At 38.3% G+C, this 22292-nt stretch overlaps 1 long non-coding RNA gene across 1 annotated transcript; it reads right to left on the bottom strand.

Moving 5' to 3' along the window:
* Window positions 1–1138: 1138 nt before the first annotated feature.
* Window positions 1139–22281, bottom strand: LOC132520498 (uncharacterized). Its single transcript, XR_009540555.1, has 3 exons — window positions 22162–22281; window positions 20632–20745; window positions 1139–1333 (listed from the first exon to the last, which is right to left on the bottom strand). It is a non-coding gene; the product is annotated as an uncharacterized LOC132520498 (long non-coding RNA).
* Between the last annotated feature and the right edge of the window lie 11 nt (window positions 22282–22292).

Raw genomic sequence — 22292 nt, forward strand, 5'->3', positions numbered from 1 at the left:
GGAAGGTTTGTTCTCCTGAGTAGTTTTTAACGTAAACCTGTTAGTTTTATTAATATTGTTAATTTTCTCAGGAAACCCTTTTTACATAGATGGTACAAAAAAAATTAAAGCAAATAATCACAGGATATAAATTCAATGAATGTAAATGAATGCTTTACTTGCATATAGATTGCTGCCATTTAATTTGGTGTGCATTTCTAGATTATTTCTTTATTCATTTATTCACAGAAATTCAAGTAGCCCTCTTTTTAGACCTGCAGAAGTGAAAATGTAAGTTTGTGAGAGCATTGTGATGCTTACTTAGAGCTACTATGGATAACAAAGAAGAATCCCACCATGGTTGCACTAAAAGGTAGTTTCTGTGAGTGACAGACTGGAAGAGAATCCAAAATCTTAAAGTGAGTCCTAGCTCATATAGATGCCAACAGGCCTCAGTTCCCTTTACCAAAGACTTTCTTTAACACATTGCAAAAAGTCTAAAGCCTTGCTGTGATATTCCATTGAGCATTCACCACCAAGCAATAAATTATTCAAATGGCAAGTCTGATTATGTCTTTTAAAACTACCTCATTTTCCTCTATTTTGAAGACCAAATGGATTATGTATCCCTCAGGTTCTGGCAGAAAGAGATGGCTCTGGATTAGCCTCAAACTGGATAACTGAGGAGCATTTAATAGAGAGACTACAAAAGTATGGGAAAGGTTACAGGAAATCAATTAAGCATAATGCTTTAATCCAGGACTAGCAATTGTAGGGAGGTACTACTCCCCTACATCAGATGGTGTGAAGGGAGAAAAAAGCTACTCAAACCTGGAGAGAGAAGGACACTTGACAGGATCTACAGCCTCTGCAAGAAGGACCAGCCAACCTATTCGTATCTACCAGTGAGAGCCCCTAGGAATAAACGGGGAATAATTGCCCTGACTTCAGTCTCCAGAGAGACTTCCATTGGCTGAACACAACCAGAAACCAGAGGGCAACAGAACTCTTTGATGCAATTCAGATAGGTTAGTCCCCTGGGGCACAGAGAGGGTGGAGAAGAGTAGAGAGTGAATTTGGAGGGCAAATGGAAAATATCCAATATAGTACTCTTTTGGAGGTAATATAAAATCTAACTCAAGGTTATCTAAGCAAACAAGAGTATTTATTGACATAAGTATCTGAAAACTATAGAGGTAGCTCTATCTTCAGGCCCAGCTTCACCCAGCATTTCAAAGGATGTCATTGGGATTCAGCATCTTTCCATCTCTCAGCTCTGTTCTCTTATGTGTAGACTTTATTCGAAGTGTCAAGATATCTGATAGCAGTTTCAGGTTGAAGTCCAGAAAATATACTAAAAGAATAATAAAATAAAATAAAAATAATAAAGTAAAAAACACAAGGTCCTTTCAACAGTTTAATCAGAGTTCCTGGGCTTAACTCTCAGTGGACTAAATCAAGTCACCTGCCCATTCCTAAACCAATCAATTTAATCAGAGGAATGAAACATGATGATTGGCCTGTACTGAATCACATGCCTATTCTTAGACTCAGTTGTTTAGGCCACACAAAGCCCAAGGACAGAGGGTGGGGAAAAAGTGGGTACTGTTACCAAAATTAGGAAAAATGGATGTTAGGCAGCCAAAAGAAAACAAATGACCACTGAGGCCTATTTGGTAATCTAATTCACTTCTCAGCTCTAATTATCATGATGTTCAGGAATATATGAATCTAACAGTTTAGGCTGACCACGTAGCATTAGAAAAATATAGTAAAAACTTCCACCTTTCTTCCAATTTCCACATTTTATGCCAATGAAGCCATGACACACTTATTCATATATATATATTTATATGAACATATATGTAGATACTGCTATCTATGTATGTATATAAAACTTCTCATCTTGCAATAATTTGATTTGTTGTGCTATTAAACGTAAATATAAATATATTAGCTTTCTAGATCTATAAGTAGTGTGCACAACATAAGCATTCTCTTTAGGTCACCAGTTCTTGAAAAAAAGGGAGACATTTCTTTTTTAGTTGTTGTGTCACTTCTTTCCAAACTATTGGCATAGAAGGATGAATTAATGAGTCAATATGGTGTTTGGGGTTTTTTTATTTATTTGTTTATTTATTTTTGGCTGCGTTGGGTCTTCATTGCTGCGTGCAGGCTTTCTCCAGTTGCACCAAGCAGGAGCTACTCTTCATTGCGGAGCAAGGGCTCCTCACTGCAGTGGCTTCTCTTGTTGTGGAGCACAGGCTCTAGGCACATGGGCTTCAGTAGTTGTGGCGCACGGGCTTAGTTGCTCCGCGGCATGTGGGATCTACCAGGACCGGGGCTCAAACCTGCGTCCCCTGCACTAGCAGGCGGATTCTTAACCACTGTGCCACCAGGGAAGTCCCAATTTGGTGTTAATAATGATAAAATTATACTTTGGAGTATTTTTCTTTGAAAAGGAAGTATTTTTATTTTCAAACATAAATCACACTATCACAGAAATTTAAAGCTGGAAAGGCCTGGTTTATTTTAGAAGCTGAGAACCAACAAAGTTCAAGTGACCTAAAAACTAGGTAACATTTTAAAATCAAATCTTGAAGAAATGAAAGTCTATGTCCCAGGGAAATTATAGTATGATGAGGTAACATTAGTAGAGCTTCTATATTTTAGCCAGGGACACTACATGAACTTGTAATCACAGTAAATTTAACCATGTGAGTGGCAAGGGACTACTAAGGCTGAGCCTAGATGTATATTCCTCTTAAATCATCCTGTTTTAAGGAAGAAAAACTTTAACCAGGTAGACACAGGATTTAGTTCTTTCAGATCACATTTATAGGGTAAATGGAGTTTTTTTTTTATTGCAGCTGTGTATTTGCTGATAAGACAAAGCGAAGAATGCAAGTACTTAATCATCACATCTCGAAAATGATACAGAAAATCATCTATTTTTAGCTTTCTACTGTGCCCTTTTACCTTTCCTCTCAATAATGTACCTACATATTAGTTTTTAAATTGCTTATCTACACAAAGCACATTAACTTCTCATAGGTTTATAGGCTGGCTTCACACTCATTCCTCTACAGAAATGAGCACATCTCTAAAATTATCCAGTGACAAATCTAAAGCTAGATGATTAGAAAAGCAACTGGGGAGCAGGAAATCATTTTTTTAGCCTGCTTGACAAAAAACTAAGATGTACCAAAATGAAAACTCATTCCTATTTAAGATTACTTTCCCTTTGTCCTCTTCCTCTACCCTGGCTGTTGCTGAGCTGGGGAACTTAAATATGCCACTATGACATCTGGGTAGAAGGGTTATCCACTTTGTATTTTAATTGGTCTCATTTTTGGAAACTGGTATCCTTGGAGATCATGTTTCACCATTGTGTTGTTGATAATCCATTGGGATGTGGCAGCATCCTCTTCGTATCTTCTCCCATCTCTCTGGGATTCTTCTCACCCAGGCTGAAAGACTGGTAAACCTCCTGCAAGTCTGCTGAGTGTTTCTATCTCACCTATATTCTGGGCCCTTTCTTTCTTGTGGACACAGAGAAATTCACTGTTTTTTCATATACCTCTTGGACCACAAAGGTTCTATGGCTGTCAGCAGGCACTTGCTGTGCCATACCATCTCTTCAGAATTCTGTTCCATTGCTCTCCAGTTGTCATAGTGTGGTGAACCTCAGCAAACCTACCAAAGTCCCAGAAAGAAAGGGTGATTCATAGAGAGTAAACCCATCGGAGGAAGACAGGGAGAAGGATTTACCACCATTCTCTCCTCTCCCTATACTTGCCCCAGAATTCATTCCAAAGGAATTCATTTCATTTACATAGAAAATGACAAAGCTCCCTTTTCTTGCCTCTATCTCCATTACCATTACAAATCTTTATATATATTTATAATAACTTCTTTAAGCGTCCTTGTCTGTTAATTCCATCATCTCTATCAGTTCTTGGTCTGGTTCTATCGATGGATTTTTTCACCTGGGTACGGGTCACATTTTCATGATTTTCCACAGGTCTAGCAATTTTTGATGAATGTTGAATATGATGAATTTTATTGTTGAGTGATTTTTGTGTTTCATTAAAGGGAACTGAGTTTTGTTCTGGTAGGCAATTAATTTACAGGCATACCTTGTTTTACTGCATTTCACTTTATTGTGCTTCACAGATACCATGGCTTGTTACAACTCTGCATTGTCGGATGATGGGAAGCATTTTTTCAGCAATAAAGCTTTTTTTTTTTTTTTTTTTTTTTTTTTTGCGGTACGAGGACCTCTCATGGTTGTGGCCTCTCCCGTTGCAGAGCACAGGCTCTGGACGCGCAGGCTCAGCGGCCATGGCTCACGGGCCCAGCCACTCTGCGGCATGTGGGATCTTCCCAGACCGGGGCACGAACCCGTGTTCCCTGCATCGGCAGGCGGACTCTCAACCACTGCACCACCAGGGAAGCCCAATAAAGCATTTCTTAATTAAGGTATGTACGTGGTTTTTTAAGATTTTTTTTAGATTTCACACTTAATAGACTGCCGTATAGTATAAACATAACTTTTACATGCACTGGGAAACCCCAAAATGCATGTGATTCAATTTATTGTGATATTCACTTTAGTGCAGTGGTCTAGAATGGAATCCACAATATCTCCGAGGTATGCCTGTACCTGAAGAGTAATATGATCATTTTGCAGCTTCTATTTCAACTTTATTAAGGTGGGTCTAGAACAGATTTTACTCTAGGGATAGTTTTAGCCCTTCTTCTTAGGAGTAAAACTAATGGTATAGCCCTTTGGGGATCTCTAATGAATTCCCTGAGTGTGAACAGGCCTTTCCACCCTAGTTGGTCAGAATTCAAACATCTCCCAACGCTGTGAAACTCTGATGGATTTTCAGCTTACAGCTTCCCTATAGTTGTCCCCTCCCTGGTAGGCATTTATCTGGTCTTGCGGAGTCTCACCCCATATATGTACGGCTTAATATTCAAATACTCAAAGGGACATCCATGCAAATTTCTGGAGTTCTTACCCTGCTTAGCTCCCTTCTTTTTGGTCCTCTCCGCCATAAATTAACTTTCTTAAGCCTCTCTAACTCTGATATTTGCCCCCTCAGTTTAGCAAGGCTGCCATGTTTTGTCTGTGTTCTACCTCTATGCACCACTGTCTACGAAGTGCCTCCAGCCAGAAAACTGGGCAATTGTAGGGCTTATCTAGCTTGATTTCCTTCTCTCAGACACTGTAGTCTTGCACTGCCTGCTGTACAATGTCTGAAAACAGTTGTTTCATATATGTTTTCACGTTTTCTTTTTTTTAGTTCTTTATTGCATAAGCGTTAGTCTGGTACCAATTAATCAGTCATAGCTGTAATACAAGTCAAGGCTTTTGATTTTCTCCATTTATACTATTATTGACAATCCCTAATATAATGGATATCCTTCTATGTAGGTGTCAACTGAGAAGAGGATCACCATTTAATCATTTATACCAGGAAAAAAATCAATTAATAATTCATAAATCATACTATCAAAACATCTCAAATTTCTACAGGTATGTAAACTAGATTGTATAGTCAAATTTTATTACCACTGTAATGACTATAATTCAGATACTTCACATAAGGAGATCAGCTAGAAGATTTATTCATAAAAGAGGACAAAAGAGAAGTTACTGGAAGAGAAGAAGAAGATGGGAACTAAAAATGACTTCCTGGAGAACAAAGGAAAAGCAATTTCCTAGAGAACAAAGGAGAGATTAAGTTCTCTTCTTTTCTAATAAAATTGAAAAGTTTCAGAATTTAATAATACAGGAGTCTGCAGTCAATGACAGGATAGGGAACTGGTGTTTGCTCACTGCATGGCCTTGGGAGAATAAAATATAATCCATTGGAAGAGTGCAAGTAGAGGCCCAAGTGATGAAGATCTAAGAGGATTTTCATGCTTCCCTCAAAGACTGAAGATGTGATAAGTTTAGGCTAGCCTTAGAGAAGTGTATCACATGCCAAAGGTGAGTATGGGTCTTGCATGGAACTGAAATGAACACTTACGACAGAGTTTCAGGAAAACTGGGAGGGTATACAACCTAAATGGGCAAGCATGCCAAAAAGTCTCACACATGAGCTCAAGGTTTGAAAAAAGACAAATAGGTAAACAGGCTGTAAATAATGAGATTGCCCAGAAAATTTCAGCATTGACATGCTATTAATCCATTTAGTAGCAATATTTCTTGTATAAAATGTATTTTTTTTTAATAATTTTATTTATTTATCTTTGGCTGTGTTGGGTCTTTGTTGCTGAGTGCGGGCTTTCTCTAGTTGTAGCGAGCGGGGGGCTACTCTTCGTTGTGGTGCACGGGCTTCTCATTGTGGTGGCTTCTCTTGTTGCAGAGCATGAGCTCTAGGCATGCAGACTTCAGTAGTTGTGGCACGCGGGCTCAGTAGTTGTGGCTCGCGAGCTCTAGAGCACAGGCTCAGTATTTAAGGCACACGGGCTTAGTTGCTCCGCGACATGTGGGATCTTCCCGGACCTGGGCTCGAACCCGTGTCCCCTGCATTGGCTGATGGATTCTTAAAAACTGCGCCACCAGGGAAGCCCTAAAGATGTGACTGTGTTTCTGTTTTGTAATTTAGTGCACGTGTAGCCATTTTTAGATTCCACCTATAAGTGATATCTTATGATAAGTCTCTTTTTCTGTCTGACTTATGTCACTTAGAATGATAGTACCTAAGTCCACCCAAGTTGCTGCAACTGGCCTGATTTCATTGATTTCATGGCTGAGTAATATTCCATTGTACATAAGTACCACATCTTCTTTATCCATTTTTTCCTTCCAAGGACATCTAGGTTGTATCCAAGTCAAGGCTCTTGTAAACAGAGCAGCACTAAACGTTGGGGTACCTGTGTCCTGTCGATTTTTGGTTTTCCCAATATATATGCCCATGAGTGGAAGTGCCGTATGCTCTGTAGCTCTGTTTTTTAGATTTTTGGGGAAACACAATACACTTCTCCAGAGTGGCCATTGGCAATTTACATTCCCAGCATCAGCGTAACAGGGCTCCCTTTTCTCCATGCCCTGGCCTCCATTTCTGGTTTTTACTCTTTGTGAGAATGGCCATTCTGACTGGTGGGACGTGATACCTCTTTGTAGTGTTGATTTGCATTGCCTGCCTGTGCATCATTGGCGAAGTTCAGCTGCTTTTCATGTGCTTTAATGGCGAGTCCAATCTACCTCTTGAAATCCCTTTCCTGCAATTCTGCCTTGCTTACAAGTCCTTTTCGATGACATACCTCAAGACATTTTTCGTTGATAGGTATCATTTACAACCCTGCAGGTTTGTGAATTGTAGTGTCCCGAGCTCCATTTTTCAACTTGTTTTTTTGGGAACTGGCCACAAAACAGCATGTTTGCTTCAAGCCCTATTCTGGTTACGGGGGCAAGCTGAGCCCTTGGTCAATTCCTCTTCCTGATTGGAAATTAGAGTGGCACATGCCTGTCCAAACACCTAGGGCTTGTCTCTCATTGGTTACCCCCTTCCGCTTCATGCTCCGGACAAATTCCAAACTGTACGAAAAAGGATGTTGAAGGTGCTGACTTCCCCAAGTGGGGAGACTGTAAGGGAAGAGGCTGGAGGGGGGAACCCGACCACCCAGAGATGAGGAGATGAGGTGCCTTTTCCAAATTCTTCCCGATCAGATGGTGTACCATCCTCTAGGTGTCCCATGCATGTTTTAGCTGTAGGAAGGGTCCCCTGCACCTGGAGATTTGGGACCCATGGAATGGGGACCAGGCAGTATTACTCTTAAGGGGCTGCATTTGCTGGCCCATCCTCACCAAGCCTCTCAGCCCCATGAGTGTCCAGCCTTAGGTCCCATCCAGCTGTGGGTCTAGATGTGGTCAGTCCAGGTTGCATCACAGCCCCTGAATGAATTCTGTAAGAATTTGTCTTTTTTTTCTTTTTTTTGTATTTTATTTTTATAACGGTGTGTAGCTGATTTTCAATGCTGTGTTTCTTGCTGCTGTACATCCACTTGATTCACTTACAGAGAGACATCAATAAATTCTTTTTCAGATTCTTACTACTCTTATTTTTTAAATAATTTTATTTATTATCTTTGGCCGTGTTCGGTCTTTGTTGCTGTGCACGAGCTTTCTCTAGTTGTGGCAAGCAGGGGCTACTCTTTGTTGTGGTGCACGGGCTTCTCATTGCAGTGGCTTCCCTTGTTGCAGAGCATGGGCTCTAGGCATGCGGGCTTCAATAGTTGTGGCTTGCAAGCTCTAGAGTGCAGGCTCAGTAATTAGGGTGCATGGGCTTAGTTGCTCTGTGGCACGTGGGATCTTCCTGGACCAGGGCACAAACCCGTGTCCCCTGCATTGGCTGGTGGATTCTTAACCACTGCGTCACCAGGGAAGCCCCATAAAATGTATTTTTGTTTAGTCATTTTTAATAAAACCTATCATAAGAACACTTGCTCAAAATTCAACACTCTCTCTCTCCATGAACACTGGGAAAGGGGGCTATGTCAACTCAGACTATTCCATAAAATAAATTTCGTAGTAAATGGTATAAAAATTTCACCAATTCAGTTCTTATTCCACTAATTCCAAGGATCCTACAGATACTCGTTTGTTATATAGTTCAGGAAATGAGTTATCCTTAATTTGGCCAGAAATAAAAGCCAACGGCAAAGGCTTGGAAACATTTTAATTATACAGAGATAATCAACATAATGATATGTGTTATTGTAAAATTATACTATACTATTGTGAATTTTATTCTTCTCTAAATTTTAACAAGAGTACTAGTGCTTTTATTCTGTATAACTGATAAAAGCTATAGAAATAATTCACTTTTCTTTCATATCCAGAATTATAGAATTAAGGAAGATTCATCAGGATGAAAGCAAAATATCGGCAATAACCATTCATGCTACCTTTTTCAATTATGATGTTTCTGTGACTTGTTCACCACTGAATTCCCAGCACCTAGAGGTGCTTGGCACAAGTAGATATTCAGTAAACATTAGGTGAATGAATGAATGAATTACAACTTTTACATTCATACTAGTCACCATGATGCCAATAATGAATACAATAAATTAATTCAATACAAAAAATGAATACAATAAAATCTGGACCAACAGCTAATGAAAGGTCTAAGTGTCACAGAAAAATAACAACAAAAACAAAACCAAAAAACTTTCCTAACAGGATGATGCTTGGTTTTGTTTATTATTGCTGGGGAAGGGGTTGAAATATGGCCACAGAAATGGGCATGAGACAGTTAACAGTAAATCCTTAGCTTGTTACAATTAGGAGAGATGTTTTATAGCTTAAAAACAGAAGTCACCTGGGGTCAATGATTCATGCAAAAGGCAGAAAATTTTTTACTCAATGCTCAACATGGAAGTTATTTTGCAGAAATCACCAGGCTGGATAAGAAATCTCCTTATGTTCTAGATATTAGAAATAGTAAAATAAAAGCATTACTAGCTTAGATGTTTTGTTGATAAAGGCCCTTAACTGAAATTAAAGCAATTTCAAGCCAAAGGATAGTGAAATGTCTACAATTCATACTGTAACTCTGATATAAGTAAGACATAATGATTCAACTCAGAAAGACACTGGGTATGGACAAGTGTGGAACCCAGTAGTTTGAAAGATGCAGAATTTCTGTGTTTATTTTAACATATTTATTGGGAGTATAATTGCTTTATAATGTTGTGTTTCTGCTGTACAACAAACTGAATCAGCTATACGTATAAATATATGCCCATATCCCCTCTCTCTTGCATCTCCCTCCCACGCTCCCTATCCCACCCCTCTAGGTGGTCACAAAGCACCGAACTGATCTCCCTATGCTATGTAGCTGCTTCCCACTAGCTATCTATTTTACATTTGGTAGTGTATATATGTCAATGCTACTCTCTCACTTCGTCCCAGCTCACTCTTCCCCATCACCATGTCCTCAAGTCCATTCTCTACGTCTGCATCTTTATTCCTATTCTGCCGCTAGGTTCATCAGAACCTCTTTTTTTTTTTTTTTTAGATTCCATATATATGTGTTAGCATATGGTATTTGTTTTTTCTTTCTGATTTACTTCACTCTGTATGACAGACTAGGTTGGTCCACCTCACTGCAAATAACTCAGTTTTGTTCCTTTTTATGGCTGAGTAATATTCCATTGTATATATGTACCACATCTTCTTTATCCATTCATCTGTCGATGGACACATAGGTTGCTTCCATGTCCTGGCTATTGTAAATAGTGCTGCAATGAACATTGTGGTACAAGACCCGTTCTGAATTATGGTTTTCTCAGGATATATGCCCAAGAGTGGGATTGCTGGGTTGTATGGTAGTTCTATTTTTAGTTTTTTAAGGAACCTCCTTACTATTCTCCATAGTGGCTGCATCAATTTACATTCCCACCAACAGTGAAAGAGGGTTTCCTTTTATCCACACCCTCTCCATTTATTGTTTGTAGATTTTTGGATGATGGCCACTCTGACTGGTGTGTGGTGATACCTCATTGTAGTTTTGATTTGCATTTCTCTAATGATTAGTGATGCTGAGCATCCTTTCATGCGGTTGTTGGCAACCTGTATATCTTCTTTGGAGAAATGTCTATTTAGATCTTCTGCCCATTTTTGGTTTGGGTTGTTTGCTTTTCTGATATTGAGCTACATGAGCTGCCTGTATATTTTGGAGATTAATCCTTTGTCAGTTGCTTCGTTTGCAAATATTTTCTCCCATTCTGAGGGTTGTCTTTTCATCTTGTTTATGGTTTCCTTTGCTGTGCAAAAGCATTTAAGTTTCATTAGGTCCCACTTGTTTATTTTTGGTTTTATTTCCATTTGTCTAGGAGGTGGGTCAAAAAGAATCTTGCTGTGATTAATATCATAGAGTGTTCTATGTTTTCCTCCAAGAGTTTTTAAAATATCTGGCCTTACATTCAGGTCTTTAATCCATTTTGAGTTTATTTTTGGTTATGGTGTTAGGGAGTTTTCTAATTTCATTCTTTAACATGTAGCTGTCCAGTTTTCCCAGCACCACTTATTGAAGAGGCTGTCTTTTCTCCACTGTATACTCTTGCTTCCTTTATCAAAAATAAGGTGACCATATCTGCGTGGGTTTATCTCTGGACTTTCTATCCTGTTCTATCAATCTATATTTCTGTTTTTGTGCCAGGACCATACAGTCTTGATTAGTGAAGCTTTGTAGTATAGTCTAAAGTCAAGGAGCCTGATTCCTCCAGCTCCGTTTTTCTTTCTCAAGATTGCTTTGGCTATTTGGGTTCTTTTGTGTTTCCAAACAAATTGTGCAATTTTTTGTTCTAGTTCTGTGAAAAATGCCATTGGTAGTTTGATAGGGACTGCACTGAATTGGAGATTGCTTTGGCTATTTGGGTGCTTTTGTGTTTCCAAACAAATTGTGCAATTTTTTGTTCTAGTGAAAAATGCCATTGGTAGTTTGATAGGGACTGCACTGAATTGGAGATTGCTTTGGGTAGTATAGGCATTTTCACAATCTTGATTCTTCCAAACCAAGAACATGGTATATCTCTGCATCTGTTTGTATCATCTTTAATTTCTTGCATCAGTGTCTTAGGGTTTTCTGTATGTAGGTCTTTGGTCTCCTTTGGTAGGTTTATTCCTATTTATTTTATTCTCATGTTCCAATGGTAAATGGGAGTGTTTCCTTGATTTCTCTTTCAGGTTTTTCATCATTAGTATATAGGTATGCAAGAGATTCCTGTGCATTAATTTTGTATCCTGCTACTTTACCAAATTCATTGATTAGCTGTAGTAGTTTTCTGGTAGCATCTTTAGGATTCTCTGTGTATAGTATCATGTCATCTGCAAACAGTGACAGCTTTACTTCTTCTTTTCAAATTTGGATTCCTTTTATTTCTTTTTCTTCTGTGATTGCTGTGGCTAAAACTTCCAAAACTATGTTGAATAACATTGGTGAGAGTGGGCAACCTTGTCTTGTTCCTGATCGTAGAGGAAATGGTTTGTTTTTCACCATTGAGAATGATATAGGCTGTGGGTTTGTCATATATGGCCTTTATTATGTTCAGGTAAGTTACCTCTATGCCTACTTTCTGGAGGGCTTTTATCAATGGGTGTTGAATTTTGTCGAAAAATTTTTCTGCATCTATCGAGGTGATCATATGGTTTTTCCCCTTAAGTTTGTTAATATGCTGTAGCACATTGATTTGCGTATATTGAAGAATCCTTGCATTCCTGGAATAAACTCCACTTGTTCATGGTGTATGATCCTTTTAATGTGCTGTTAGATTCTGCTTGCTAGTATTTTGTTGCGGATTTTTGCATCTATGTTCATCAGAGATACTGGCCTGTAGTTTTCTTTCTTTGTGACATCTTTGTCTGGTTTTAGTATCAGCGTGATGCTGGCCCCATAGAATGAGTTTGGGAGTGTTCCTCCCTCTGCTATATTTTGGGAGAGTTTGAGAAGGATAGGTATTAGCTCTTCTCTAAATGTTTGATGGAATTCGCCTGTAAAGCCATCTGGCCCTGGGCTTTTTTTTGTTGTTGGAAGAGTTTTAATCACAGTTTCAATTTCAGTGCTTGTGATTGGTCTGTTTATATTTTCTAGTTCTTCCTGGTTCAGTCTCAGAAGGTTGTGCTTTTCTAAGAATTTGTCCACTTCTTCCAGGTTGTCCATTTTATTGGCATATAGTTGCTTGTAGTAATCCCTCATGATTCTTTGTATTTCTGCAGGGTCAGTTATTACTTCTCCATTTTCATTTCTAATTCTATTGATTTGAGTCTTCTCCCTTTTTTGCTTGATGAGTCTAGTTCTTCCTGGTTCAGTCTCAGAAGGTTGTGCTTTTCTAAGAATTTGTCCACTTCTTCCAGGTTGTCCATTTTATTGGCATATAGTTGCTTGTAGTAATCCCTCATGATTCTTTGTATTTCTGCAGGGTCAGTTATTACTTCTCCATTTTCATTTCTAATTCTATTGATTTGAGTCTTCTCCCTTTTTTGCTTGATGAGTCTGGGTAGTAGTTTATCAATTTTGTTTACCTTCTCAAAGAACCAGCTTTTAGTTCTATTGATCTTTGCTATTGTTTCCTTCATTTCTTTTCATTTATTTCTGATCTGCTCTTTATGATTTCTTTCCTTCTGCTAACTTTGGGTTTTTTTGTTCTTCTTTCTCTAATTGCTTTAGGTGCAAAGTTAGGTTGTTTATTTGAGATTTTTCTTGTTTTTTGAGGCAGGATTGTTTTGTTCTAAACTCCCCTCTTAGAACTGCATTTGCTGCATCCCATAGGTTTTGGGTCATAGTGTTTTCATTGTATTTGTTTCTATTTATTTTTTTTATTTTCTCTTTGATTTCTTCAGTGATCTCCTGGTTATTTAGTAGCATAAGAATTCTTTAGCCTCCATGTGTTTGTATTTTTTACAGTTTTTTTCCTGTAATTGATATTTAGTCTCATAGCATTGTGGTCGGAAAAGATACTTGATACGATTACGATTTTCTTAAATTTACCAAGGCTTGATTTGTGACCCAAGATATGATCTATCCTAGAGAATGTGCCATGAGTACTTGAGAAGAAAGTGTATTCTATTGTTTTTGGATGCAACGTCCCATAAATATCAATTAAGTCCATCTTGTTTAATGTGTCATTTAAAGCTTGTGTTTCCTTATTTTCATTTTGGATGATTTGTCCATCCATGAATGTGGGGTGTTACAGTTCCCTACTATGATTGTGTTACTGTCGATTTCCCCTTTTATGGCTGTTAGCATTTGCCTTATGTATTGAGGTGCTCCTATTTTGGATGCATAAATATTTATAGTTGTTATATCTTCTTCTTGGAATGATCCCTTGATCATTATGTACTGTCCTTTTTTTCTCTTGTCATAGTCTTTATTTTAAAGCCTATTTTGTCTGATATGAGAATTGCTACTCCACTTTCTTTTGATTTCCATTTGCATGGAGTATCTTTTCCCATCCCCTCACTTTCAGTCTGTATGTGTCCCTAGGTCTGAAGTGGTCTCTTGTAGACAGCATATATACGAGTCTTGTTTTTGTATACATTAAGCCGGCCTGTGTTTTGGTTGGAGCATTTAATCCATTTACATTTAAAGTAATTATCAATATGTATGTTCCTATTACCATTTTCTTAATTGTTTTGTGTTTGTTATTGTAGATCTTTTCCTTCTCTTGTGTTTCCTGCCTAGAGAAGTTCCTTTAGCATTTGTTGTAAAGCTGGTTTGGTGGTACTGAATTCTCTTAACCTTTGCTTATCTGTAAAGGTTTTAATGTCTCTGTCGAATCTGAATGAGATCCTTGCTGGGTAGAGTAATCTTGGTTGTAGGTTTTTCCCTTTCATTACTTTAAATATGTCCTGCCTCTCACTTACGGCTTGCAGAGTTTCTGCCGAAAGATCAGCTGTTAACCTTATGGGGATTCCATTGTATGTTATTTGTTTCTTTTTCCTTTCTGCTTTTAACATTTTTTCTTTGTATTTAATTTCTGATAGTTTGATTAATATGTGTCTTGGCATGTTTCTTTTGGATCTATCCTGTATGGGACTCTCTGCACTTCCTGGACTTGATTGACTATTTCCTTTCCCATGTTAGGAAAGTTTTCAACTGTAATCTCTTCAAATATTTTCTCAGACCCTCTCTTTTTCTCTTTTTCTTCTAGGACCTCTATAATTTGAATGTTGGTGTGTTTAACATTGTCCCAGAGGTCTCTGAGACTGTCCTCAATTCTCTTTGTTCTTTTTTCTTTATTCGATGCTGAGTTTCTAACCATTCCCTATCCCTTCAGCTGTTCTTCACATAACATGGTCTCTAGCTGCTTTGCCATCATGGGGTTGTACTACTCCAATTAAGCATCATTGTCTTAAAATGTGGCACTGAAGTACAACACATTTGTGATAGTTATTTTATGTGTCAATTTGGCTGGGCCATGGTGCCTGGATATGTAGCCAAACATTCTGGATATTTCTGTGAGGGTGCTTTGGGATGAAATTAACATTTAAGTTGGTGGATTTTTGAGTAAAACAGAATGCCCTCCATAATGTGGGTGGGCCTCATCCAATCAGCTGAAGGCCAGACTAACACTGTAGACTGACCTCCCTCAAGCAAGAGAGAATTCTGCCAGCAGAGAATTCTGCCTTCAGACTTGAACTACAGCATCAGCTCTCCTGCCAGCCCACCCTGCATATTTTGGACTTGTCAGACGCCATAATCACATAAGCCAATTCCTTAAAATAAATCACTTTCTATATATATACACACATCCTACTGTTTCTGTTTCTCTGGAGAACCCTGACTAATATAACACGCATGCAGATATTTGTCCTATATGCACAGAATACTGCAGAGCGATTATTCCTAGTCACACCTCAGAGAGGGCAGTCCTTAATCACAGATACAATGAAATCAACAAAGATTAATACAAGATAAAAGACAATAACCAAATGTAAACCAGGGAGAAGAAAAATATAAAGGGAGGAAGAAAGAAAATTACATTTGCTTTTTTAGTTATCACACCAAGTAACTCATAATTGAGCAAAAGGAGAAAAGAACTCCTTTGAAGTTTTTTTAAAAAATGAACCCATCTGCTTCTGGAGTATCCAGTTACCATGCTCCCTTCACCCATCCAGAAAACACTTTTATTCCATGTTGAACCAATAATATGAACCACTTTTTTGGAATACCACCTTTTGTCTTTTGCTATAATTTCCAGATGACATGTTTTGCTTGCCGTAACTACCTCCCAAGGCAAAAGGTGGTCCCATGGCCCAGAATTGGAAATTATTTCCAGGTCCCCTTCAGCAACCTGGTTAATTTAGCCTTGCTCAGCCATATATGTGACATATATGACAAACTATGTCTCATCCCTTACTCTGAGTGTGATATCTGCATGTAAATATTAGTATATTGTCATTCATTCATATGTGCCAGGCACTGAGCTAGCTATTGAGTACACAGTCATGAACAAGATAGATATGGCCCTGTCCTCATGGACTTATATTTTAGTGGGTAAGACAAATAATCGGTAAGAAAATAAACTATGATAACTGTTATGATGGAAATAAATGGAGTGCTGTGAGACAGAAGAGGTCTCCTTCAAACTAAGACCTGAATATTTAAAAAAACAAAATAAAGAAAATTTAGGGAAAAGCATTTCAAAAACAGCAAGTACAAAAGCTCTGAACTGGGAAAAACTTGGGAGTGTTTAGAAAATATCAGAAAATCCATGTGGTTGAATCCCGATGATGATAGAAAGGATTGAAAATGAGGTAGGATACGTAGGCAGAGACCAGATCATAAAGGGTTTCATAGTGAAATTTATTAGGGCAATGGAACACTCCTGAACTTGGAAACCAGATTACTTTCTCAAAAAGTGAAACCAGGAAGAATCAAAGCACAATGAACAAGAATCACCACCTGTGGAAGTGGTTACAAGCAGAAAAGAAAGTGTGTGTATGGCTGGCAAATTTGAAAAATTACAATTTCAGAGAGACTACAGTATAGACATAGAGAACAATGAGTAGAATATGATTATAACTTAAGCTGAAACATAATCAATGATACTGAACCCTGCCTGAAGGAGTAATCTGCTAACAAGTCTGAGATATTCCTTAAAGGTACCTCTCCAGCCATGGCAGGGCAGGGAGAAATGGGGGAGGTGTTAATAGATTGCTCAATATCTTCCTGTCAATTGTTCCAACAAAGATAGTTCTGTTGTTACCTGTTTTGTACATTGGGCTTCCATTTCAAAAAAGGTTAAAAAAAATCTTTGAAAACTGCTTCAAAAACAGAAACTATAATTACATATATATAATGACATATATGGAGAATATAACTAATAGATATTATATATATGGAGACTATAACTATAAATATGTATATATATATATATATATATATATGAGGCAAGAAGAGAGAGAGAGAGAGGGAGAGAAAGACAGGGAGAGAAGGAGAGAGAAAGAGGGTGGGGGAGAGAGAAAGAGGAAGAGACAGAGGGGGTTCCTAGGTGAGCAGAGTATCAGACAGCCTTAGCAGAAATACTCATATAGAGGAAATAAATGCATAAGACTACATAGTTTGATGGGATTAGTCATTAACATCACCCAACAGCCTGCTTTTGCTCTGATTCCAGGCTCACAAACAAACTTCTACTGACAAGAGCTGGCTTCTCATGGGAGAATATATTGATACTCCATGACTTTCTGGTGCACATGACATTAAACATCATCAATGAGGTTTCTAAATCAGTGTCTAATTAATTTCTGCACTTGAAAAACAGGATCCCCCAGTGCAATGACTACCTCATGGAACTGTCACACTCAGGTTTCCTGAGAGTGACCAACCAATGTCTGTGACTTCTGTGGCTGGTCTCTTTTCTATCCACAACCAATTGGAACTAGAGAATCTCATCCATTTAAAGGGACGATCCACAGTAGGAACCCACACTTACCAGCAATGCAATACAATAGGAAAAGAACTTCCTACCTTCTTCATAGAAAAAGAAGCATAGTGGCTTAAAGACAGATATGCAGTTTTAGCACTTGGACTGTTTTTATCACAGACAGAGAATGTTAAAGGTTAGATCTGAAAGTTCATTGTGTCCAACCCCTGAGTTTTAAAGGTGACAAGAGAGGCTTGGGAGATTAGATGGTCTGCTCCCAAAATACAACCAGGACTCCTGGGCTAAACTGTTCCCCCTATGATAACTCCCTACATCGTGGTAATAGTTGCTCACACTCTTAATCTTCTTGCAGCCAAGAATTCGTATTCTCATTCTATGCAATCATGGGTAAACTTTAAAAAGAAATTATGTTTTCCAAGAAATCAAAGATAGCCTTGTATAAAACTTTTTCCTTTCCATTAAGAGCAATAGGTATTTAGTTAACTCCAGCCTATATGGCAGCCAAAACTTTTATAATGAAAGTCATAATACCTTTCTGCTTAAAACCCTGAAACAACTCCTATTCCACAAAGAGTAAAAGCCAGTTCTTCCAATAGCCTACAAATCCTGCACCTCCATTCTCACCCTGTTCCTGCCACACTGTCTTCCTTGCTGTTCCCAATATACCAAGTACTCACCTGCCTTAGGACCTCTGTGCTGGCTGTTCCCTCTGCCTGGAACGTTTTTCTCCCAAATAAGCTGAATGACTAATTCCTTCATCTCCTTCAAGTCTTTGCTCAGATGTCATCTTCTCAATGAGACCTGCCCTGACCATTCTATTTAAAAGTACTACACCCAACCCTCTTCACTTCCAATGCCCCTAACCCTGACTTTCTTCTTTTTCTATAGGATTTAACACCATCTAACATTTACTTATTATGTTTATTGCTCATTGTCTGTCTCTTTCCACCAGAATGTAAGCTCCATGAAGGCAGGAATCTTGGTGTATTTTTCCACTATTATATCCCTAACATTTGAAAGAGTGCCTAACTCTCAACAAATATTTGCTGGATGAATTAATTAATTCATTCAATTAATTGCATTTGGAAATTTGACCGCTTTATGTCTACCAATAATAAAATGTCATATCTAAAGTGAGTAGGATCAAAGTTGAATCTTTACCCAGATAGGCTGGCTCTTCCAATGGATTCCATTAAGGAGGGAAATATACTAATGCAATAATACATTTCTAGTCTCTGAAATTCTTCTTTGTTGTTGCCATCAATAAAATGAAAAGGAGTTACTGTTCAATAATTAAAAGATGATCACAACAAGGATTTACTGTATAGCACATGGAACTATATTCAATATCTTGTAAAAACCTATAATGGAAAAGAATCTCAAGCTGTACACCTGAAACTAACACAATATTGTAAATCAACTATAGTTTAATAAATAAAATAATTTTTTTAAAAAAGATGATCAGGGAATTCCCTGGAGGTCCAGTGGTTAGGACTCTGCACTCTCCCTGCCAAGGACGCGGGTTCAGTCCCTGGTCGGGGACCTAAAATCCCACAAGCTGCTCAGTGGGGCCAAAAAGAAAAAAATTAATAAAAAGATGATCAACTACTCTTTTTCAAAGAAACACCCAAATGCATTAAAAATGAGTATCAAACCAACCCAGAATGTATTGACAAGGAATACTATTTATTTAGCATCAATTAAGCTGTCAATTTTTCTTGGTTATAACCTTGACATGTTCTCTTGCACAGTATTCTGAGAAACTGCCACAAAATGAGAATCTAAGTGTGTGTGTGTGTGCACGTATCTTTATAAGCAGTCATGACAAAGTACCTGAGAGTAAGCATACTGACCTATCTATTCCATGCAAGTATTCTACACATCTTTCAACTGGTTTGTTTTTTCAACAATCATGATGGATATTTTCTTAAATATCCTCATTCTATTTCCAAGTCCTTTTTGTAAACAAACATGGATAAATAGCTGGCTGAGAATAGCAATGCAGGTGGCCACTGTGTATGGTCAAGCACTGCATGCACATCTCTGCAAGTGCCATGTGTATTGTACATGGATTATGATGTAAATGCATCAGTACCACCACCACCACCCTTCCCTGGAGTTGTGCAGTATTCACCCATGGGTCTGTTCAATCTAACCAGCCCAGACTGGAACTAAAACCAATGATCTTTCCTCTTGGAAAAAGTAATTCAAAATGACTGAGCTAATCAATCCTAGACAATGATATATGAGCTGATTTACATTAAAATAATATCCTCAAAACATTTACCAGTAATTAAAAAATGGAGAAGGTGTTAAGAGACACAACTATCTTAAAATGACTTTATATGACAGGTCACAGTTTCCCATCCCTGAATCTTTGTTTAATTGGCAGTTGGTTTTCTGGTAAAGGGTAGAAAATCTGATACACATAATGATCTTAGAGCACACTCAAGTGGATAAATACTAGACTAGCAATGTTTTTCTTAAAGAGATGTCTTGGTCTGTGATAGAAAAAAATGAAAAGAGAAGGTGGTGGAAACAAAGATTACTGAATGAATGAAGATGTACCAGCCCTCATCACAAGGGCTTGTAGTTTAAATTATTTCTTTAATAACGAGGATGGATTTTTGGCTGGTCTAGCCATACTTTCCATTTAGTCTTCTTCACTCTTTCTTGAGTCAATTTAGGGGGACTTTGAATAGAAGTTTGGGATTTTTTTGGGAGAGGGTGTGTAGTTTTGTTTTTTTTTTTTGGCTGTGCCACAAGGCATGTAGGATCTTAGTTTCCTGACCAGGGATCAAACCCGTGTCCTCTGCACTGGAAGCTCAGAGTCTTACCACTGGACTGCCAGGGAAGTCCCTCGAATAGAACTTTGAATAGAACAAAGCTACCTTATACGGTAACAAAGCTGTAATCTAAACCTCTTGCACCTCATACTTATGAATGAAACCAAGTGGCCTCGTTATAGGAAAAATACCTGAAACGACACACTTAAACAACCAAAATGTCCGTAACTAAAATATCCCTACCTAACTCAATTTCAATCTTGCAGTCTCCAGAAAGCATTTTGCTTTTTCATATCTCTACTCCTCTAATCCTATTGCTCCCTCATCCTGAAGTGCACATACTTGCCTCCTCCTCTTCTCTCTTACCTTCATCAGTTCCCACTACTTCATCTCCCAGAAAAAAAAGGGGGAACTAAGCAGACACATAGCAGGTATCCACAACAATAGTACTTACCACTGTGCCATATTTGTTTCTTCTTATGTCTACTCCTCCATTGAACTGTGTGCCAGCCAAGAACCAGGGTTTTTTTGTTTTGTTTTGTTCTGTTTATCTTTATATCTCCACGGCCTAGAAAGCATTTGTTAAAAGATGTACATATATGTTTATTTAGAAATGGAATTTGACATCACAGTAAAAATAGGCCCAGGGTGAAGACACCAAAGATATGATTGTCTTGAATGCCCTGCCCTCTCTTACCTCCCATATATTCACTTAATCACTCGTACTGCTTAATGTGGAAAAATTACTTGGAAAATATTTTTTAAATACTTTTAACAGTCAAACCAGTAACCAAAAAACTTAAATCAAGAAGTGAAAATAAAAGTGTCTTCTTTCTATGTCCACCTTGAGAAGCTCCATCTGTGAGACTGGTTTCTCCAAGATAAGAAGCAAAACTAGTTCTTCACTTTCTCTCCTCACTCCCTCCTCCAGTCCTACCTCAAAGATCCCATACCCTGTCCGCTTTAAAGTCAAAGGTACCTATCCCAGCAGAAAATGAATTCAAATACACCTGTAATTGTAAACCAAAATAGCGTGAAGGCATTCACTATACTTTGGCTGGGTGGGGAGACAACGAAAGGCAAACTAATCTCCCCAAATATGCAAAGCTGCAGAAGGTGACAGAATAACTGCTATTTATTTTTGTTCAAGAGGACTAGGCTAAACTACACAACTTAAGTAATACAGACTTTAATATATTGTAATAAAACAAAGCCACATTATTTCAATATTAAAGTTAGACCTTCTATATGATAAAAATATTTCCTCCAGCAACTCTGTCAGTGAAGATCTATTACGTCGTAGGTTGAAATTCAAACTAGCCTTTTGCCAGCTGGTGATATTGAGCATATATATTGAGAGTCTCTGGGCCAGTTTCCTCAATCTCCAAAATGAGAGTACGATGAGGTACAGTGGTTAGGTTCCCAAGTCAGTAAGTAAGGGGGGGGGGGGAAGGCTGTCACAATTACCTCTGAAAAATCACTTTAATTACCCCTAAGTATAGCATATTGACTTTAGTGTACACACTATACAGTAAACCTTATGGGCACTAAATTTTGAGAAACCACTTAAACTGAAGAAATAAAAAAGACTGTATATATGCGTACATGTAGGCATTAAGGCCATTCTGGTTTTAACTCTAAAAGCACTAATAGTGAACAGGGTATGGCTAGAGAACACAGCTCCAGAGTTTAGTAAATGTTAGTGTCCTGCCTTTCTTCTGCCCTTTAGCCTATCAGGAAATCTCCCAGATCAGTCATTTTAACGTGATTATGCCTGAGGCGCAGGTAGTGACTTATGCAGCGAATACTTCGAGGGAAGAAACTTTGTAACCCGTTTGGAGTTCTCCTCCTAACACTCGCACTTTGAAGTGCCTCGCTAAATAAGAGGATGAATTATTATCTACCACAGATTAGAGCTCGGGCCATTTCAATGTACTAATACCTCGGAAATTTTACAAAGCAAACTTGCTACACACATCACTACCTCAAATCCGCAGTCTTCCCTTAGCTCCAGAAAAGCTTGGCCCAATCCTTTCGGCTTCCGTAACCTCGCTCAATTTCGCGAGACTAAGGCTGAGCTCCGCGAGACTAAGGCTGAGCTCCGCGGCACTGCCG

The sequence above is a fragment of the Lagenorhynchus albirostris genome, chromosome 5, assembly GCF_949774975.1.
Source record: "Lagenorhynchus albirostris chromosome 5, mLagAlb1.1, whole genome shotgun sequence".
Classification (NCBI taxonomy): Eukaryota; Metazoa; Chordata; class Mammalia; order Artiodactyla; family Delphinidae; genus Lagenorhynchus; species Lagenorhynchus albirostris.